General features: G+C 47.2%; 1 long non-coding RNA gene across 2 annotated transcripts in view; it reads left to right on the forward strand.

The window, feature by feature from the left end:
• The window catches only part of LOC103593990, a 9,525-nt gene extending 8,228 nt beyond the window's left edge, over positions 1-1,297 (forward strand). For both annotated transcript variants that reach the window (XR_550807.1, XR_550806.1), the window contains exon 3: positions 386-1,297. This is a non-coding gene — a long non-coding RNA (uncharacterized LOC103593990). The remainder of the gene's footprint in view (positions 1-385) is intronic.
• Positions 1,298-5,995: the final 4,698 nt, after the last annotated feature.

The following is a 5,995-nucleotide window of genomic DNA, read 5'->3' on the forward strand; positions in this document are numbered from 1 at the left end:
ATGAATGGTCTTTTATGTGTACAGAGTGGACACAGGGCATTGACAACTGGTTCATTGTAGTGATTTTATTTGTTCATAGGCTCTATAGACAGTTTTTTTTTTTCCTTTTTGTCTTTTTTCGTGTCCGGCAACGGATCACAACCCTCAGTGTCGCGCCTGTACCGGACCGGGACCGGCAACGGGATCGCAACCCTCGGTGTTGCTCCCACACCTCGCTCAGCCAGTGAGTGGGAACCGGTCTGTATGTGGGATCCGAACCCTCAGTGGGAGCGCCACCACGCTCCCAAGCGGCACACTGTAGCAGTGCGCCACCGGGCCGGCCTCTATAGACAGTTTGAGGGAACAGACCTTACAGATTATGTAGAACCATGTGCTCATCTTACAGATGATTCAACTGAAGCCTTGTGGGTAAACTGAGCCCGCAGAACCTGAGGGCCAAGAAGGATCCAGAAACCATCCACCAACTTTGAGCCCAGCATCTTTCTGCAGCCCCGCATGCTCTGAGTCTCTGACTACATGCAGTGAGTGTTCAGTCAGTATAAGGGCAGCACTTGAATTTTAAAAAGAGATGAAAGAAAACAGATGAGAAAGACCTGGAAGACCTGAGCTGCATAAACTTGCAGAGGAAGTAGCAAGTGCTGCATGACTTTTGCGCTAGTGTCACGCCTTCTTGGAGAAGGACAGAGAACAAGGACAGTTGTTGAGCTCATGCAACTGCATCCTCCCAGCACCAGCACCTTTTCTGAAAAGTGGCAGGGGACAGCTGGCTTCCCGGCTGCTGGGCCAGTGACTTCTCATGCCACCCACCAGGAGAGCTGCAGGAAGGATGTTGGCAGCTGTGTTCAGGGCCACACAGGGCTGGCCGGACTGGCAACTACTTGGAACCAACCTATCCCTAAACAGCCCACCATGACAATACCAGTGACCCACAGGAAAATGATGCACATCTTAAAGTTTCAAATCTGGGTCCAGCTGAGCAAAGAGCAACCTCCAGGTGGTCCTGGGGGAGGGCCTGCACGATGGAGAAATGCAATACGGCATTGGGAGACTCTCTGTGACATGATGCAACCAGCCAGCCAGTGTCACTGGACAGGAGCTGGGTCCCACAAAGCCAGAAGGTGCGCTGTGGCACATGGGCCCTGCTCCTTCACAGAGGAGTGCCTGATGCCTTCTTCCTTGCCCTCCTGCTCTGCAGCTTTCGGTGGATCCCCTTACAGTTTTGTGGGTAATAGATCTGCAACATAACCAGCGCCACTTTAGACAAGCCCAAGTACAAAATGGCGCCACCCATTTCCTCCCCTCCCCTCCCCCCTTCCCTTTACGAGAAGCCACCTGACTTAAACAGAAACCCCTTTTGCTTCCGCAAGGACACAGTTCTCCACCCGGATCTACATTAGCATAATGACCCTCCTTGATGGTATCACCCAGTTCTTGGCGCCAACATACCAATATAAGCTCTACCACCCCCACACCTGGTGCTGTCCACCATTTTCAGGACAGCCCTGGGCCCTGTGCCACTCTGAGCACAGCCCAGCAGATTTCTTTCTTTAATAAAGCTTGAATGGAACCCGGCATCTCGGCTCACTTTCTTTCAGTGGGTAAGTGAGTTAGTAGATTTCTTTGTATGTTTGTTTTCCTGCTTTTGTTTTTGTTTTTTGGACAGGCAAAACTTTCTTTGCTTTTCTAACCAAAAATGAGTTGGGTTTCCACTTAACAAAGGTGTATGCTTGTAAAGCTAAGAGCTAATTAAATTATAAATCAAAGATTATTTTTCATCAAGTAATGTTGGTTGACTCCTTACAAAAACTTGGAGTGAGTCCCCCAGGAAGCTCCTTTTTCAGGGAGAGAATCGCTCCTAATCAACCCATGTGACTAAAAGTTAGCTTTCTGCATGTTGAGTTACCTTGAATCAGGGCCTCCCTGGAGCAAAACCCCTTGTCTGAATCTGCACACTGTAGCGGGAAGGGGGCAGTGCCTGGAAAGGAGCCCTGCCCTGGGGTCCAGCAGAGGGAAGGCAAATCAGGCCACAGCCTGTGCCAGGAGTCAAGTCCTCATGCGGGAACAGCGTGTCAGGGCAAGGCTACTGGGTGAAGCAAGGTGGCCTCAACAACCCCAAACAGACTTGCATGCTAAACTACACAAACACTGACCTGCCCAGCACAAAGCAGGAGATTTTTATCTCCTGTGAAAACAGACAGGCAGCCAACCACCCTCCATGCTTTATGTTAGCAAGATTGCAGTCCCAGCAGGTGGCTAACTGACATGTGGTGGTGGTTCCACCCACCATAACAAACCAAGAGTCCCACGGCTCGCCAGAGGCGTGGGAGACCCAAGAGAGGCTGATCACCTGGAAAGGGAAGAGAGAGCACCTCAGACTCTTCCCTCCAGAGGAGTGCCACTGGCTTTACTCCTTGCAGTGGTTTTTATTGTTATTTTAGAAACAACAATAAAAATAAACATATAATTAATAATTAAAAATAAAGCCTGCAGTACCACAGCCATTGGTGAGGCACTATGAAGTGGAGCAATGTTAGCAACCAAGTGCTAGTTACCCTCAGACTCTTTCATTCCATGTGCATGGCACAAATATTTACTGATTGTCATGGATATGCAGATAAAAAGAGGTGATTTCCTACCCTTGAGGGGCACGCAGCCTAATGAGGAGATGGGCATGTAAACAGAGTTTCAGCACAGTGCCAATGGGTTGTAATAGACACACAGCCAAGGCTCAGTAAGAACACAGGGAGGGACCCCCTGACTCGATCCAGGGGCAGGGTATCAGGGAAGACTGCACAGGGGAGGTGGGAGGGAACATGGTCTTGGGGAGGGACAGGAGGTCCCAGGAATGGTAATGCTGGAGGGATTCCATGCAGCAGAACAGCTCACGTGGTGGTTCAGGGGAACCACAGGCCTGGAGTGGGAAGCCAGGACATGAAAGTCGCTGGGAGGGGGACAAGGTGCATCACGCACATGGCATGAGCCAGACAACAGGGCTGCTATGCAAGGACTTTGAGCAGGCAATGCCCATTCCATGCAAGCCAGAGTCCTCAGGCTCTGGGGGTTGGAGAGGTTGGGGGCAGCTACGGCAGAAGCAGAATGTCCAAAAGGGGGGTTATTCCAAGCAAGAGGGCAAAGGTTTGAGCCAGTGCCCTCATTCCATCCAGAGCAGCCCTGACCGACAGAAATAGAACATGAGACACATCTGTAATTGCCAATTCCCTAGACGTCACTTGAAAATATAGTAAAAAGCAGATGGAATTAATTTTTATAATAAAAGTGATTTACACACTATAGCCCAAATATTATCATTTCATAGTGTAATCAGTACCAAAAAAGTATGTATGAGTTATTTGTCATCCTTTTTCCCATTCTAAGTCCTCAAAGTTCAGTGTGTGTTTTACACATATAGCAGATCTCGGTGCGGATCAGCCAAGTTTTGAGTGTTCAATAGACACATGTGGCTGGTGGTGGCACGTGGACCAGCCTGGGTCTCGAGTCTATGTAAGTGTCAGAGATACATATTCCCCTTTCCAGCCATAATTGGACCGAACTCCCACTTGCTGATATTTCCTTTTTTAAAGGTAGAACAATATGAAACAGTTTCCACTGCTAAAAGGCATGTAGTTGTCCAACACTTCAACTGTAAGCCATAGGACTGGGTTGGTGGGAAAGTTGACTTAAAATAAACATGCACTCCATCATTCTCTTTGATTTCCAAAGCTTGAAGGGGAGAGGGTGGCATGAGATGATTTGCATTTTAATAAACACGGCCTCGTGCAAAACACTTCTCCACATTCTTGATGAGCACCTCCTGATAACAATAATTACCATGGGAGGTGCAGTGCCAGCAGTGCTCACTAATGACCGCACTCCCAGGCAGGTCCTGTTTTGATACTGAAAGCAAAGCTGTTAAGTAACTCTCATGGGGCCCTGCAGGGTGTTGGCTTCATGCAACTTGTTTCCCAGAAAGAAAGCACTTTAAGTTCCAATATCAGGCCACAAGGGGGCTTGGTTTGAGGAGCAGGACTACAGCACAGGAATGTGCAGCCAAATTTTCAGTGCTCAGGGCCTCAGGAGGGGCCCTAGTTGTCCTGGTTGTGCACAGCAGTTAGCAGGGACATTAGCAACCTCATGTGGTACATTGGATGCCCCCATTCCATGATGACAGCTCCACTCTGCCGCACCAGGACTTGGGAGTTTGGCTGGAGATGTGGCCATGGGCAGGGTCTATTGGATCCCCATGTTTCCTACAGCCTGTACCCCACACCCTCAAGCAGACTCATACTTGGCTTGCAGAATTCCCATCCCATCTACAAATTCCCATCTGGAAAGGTCTTTGGCTCCTTTCCAGTGCTCAGATTTGACAGCAGCATGGTGGCACCGGCAAACACAAGATAACCTCACATGTGCGGCCGTAGCCTCACAGTAACTGTGGGATAATCCTCGTGCAGGATGCTCACTAACCAGAGTCCTGTGGGCCATGCACCCAAACAAATGCTTTGCTGGCTGAGCTCAGTGGTCTTCTGTACAAGCCTGTGAACTGGGGTTGTCGTTATTTGCATCTCACAGACAGGAAACCAGGGAGGCTGTGCAGCTTGCTTTGGTGGCTCAGTAAAACCTGCTGAAGCCAGTTGACTCCAGGGGCAGAGCTTCAAGCTACTAGACTATATGGCCACCTTCATCTGGCTGTGGTTACGTTCTTGTCTTGTACAGGCCACAAGAAAGACTCACTGTGGTAGGCAGAATTCTAAAGTGACTCCCAAGATTCCTACCCCCACAGGCATGTCCTGTGTACTCCCCTCCCCTAAGCGAGCGCTGAACTGTGAATATGATGGACACCACCTTCATGATTAGATTACCAACCAGTTGATTTTTAGTTGACCCAAAGAGAGAGATTATCTATGTGGTCCTGACTTAATCAGGTACCAGCATTAAAAGAACTGGGCCCTTTCTGAAGGAAGAGATTCTATGTATGAGAGGACCTGTGGGTGGAACCAAGTGGCAGGACACTACAGGCACCTCAAGGAGCTGAGAGCAACCCCTGGCCAGCAGCCAGCAGGAGAATGAGAATCTCGATTGTACAACTTCTGGGAACTGAATTCTGCCAACAGTCATGAGTGCTAATAGGACCCTGAGCTCCAGAGAGGAATGTAAGCCAGCTGACGCCTTGACTGCAGCCTTTGGAGACCCTAAACAGAGGATCCAGACTAGATTCCTGATCCTTGCAAACTGTGAAATAAGACATGTATGTCGTTGTAAGCCACTAAGCCTGTGGTAATTTTTTATGCAGCAAAAGAAAGCCAATACATATACCTTTTCATCTGCAGGTTGGATTTATCTGATTATCAATATTTGCAAAAGTGTATTAGAAATGCCTTCCTCTAATTGGTTGCTCCATTTGCTCTGCAGGCTCTTCCTCACTGGCAATATTTTTTTTAATAATTACTAAACTTTATTTTTTAGGGCAGTTGGCTATTCTGGGTCTTTTGCCCCTCCACCTAAACTTTAGAATCAGTGTATTGGTATCCACAAAGTAACCTGTTGGAATTTTGATTGGGATTTCACTGAATCTACAGATCAATTTGGGAGGAACTGACTTCTCGACAATATTGAGTCTTACTGTCCATGAACATGGAATGTCTCTCCTGTTATTTAAGTTTTTCTTCAACTCCATTTGTCAGAGTTTTTTGTATTTTCTCTCATATGGATTTTGTACTTAATTTGTTACATTTATACCTAAGTATTTAATATTTGGGGGGTGCTAGTGTAAATGCCAATGTGTTTTTAAGTTCACATTCCACTTGTTCATTGCTGTTGTACAGAAAAGTGATAACTTTTTATATTAATTTTTATCCTGAAAACTTGCTGTATTTATTAGTTCAGGAGATTTTTTATCTATTCGTTCAAATTTTCTACATAGACGATCATGTCAGCTGTGAATAAAGACAGTTTTATTTTTTTCTTCCCAATCCGTATACTTTTTATTTCCTTTTTT

This window comes from Galeopterus variegatus, unplaced genomic scaffold (assembly GCF_000696425.1).
Source record: "Galeopterus variegatus unplaced genomic scaffold, G_variegatus-3.0.2 Scaffold1457, whole genome shotgun sequence".
NCBI classification, from domain to species: domain Eukaryota; kingdom Metazoa; phylum Chordata; class Mammalia; order Dermoptera; family Cynocephalidae; genus Galeopterus; species Galeopterus variegatus.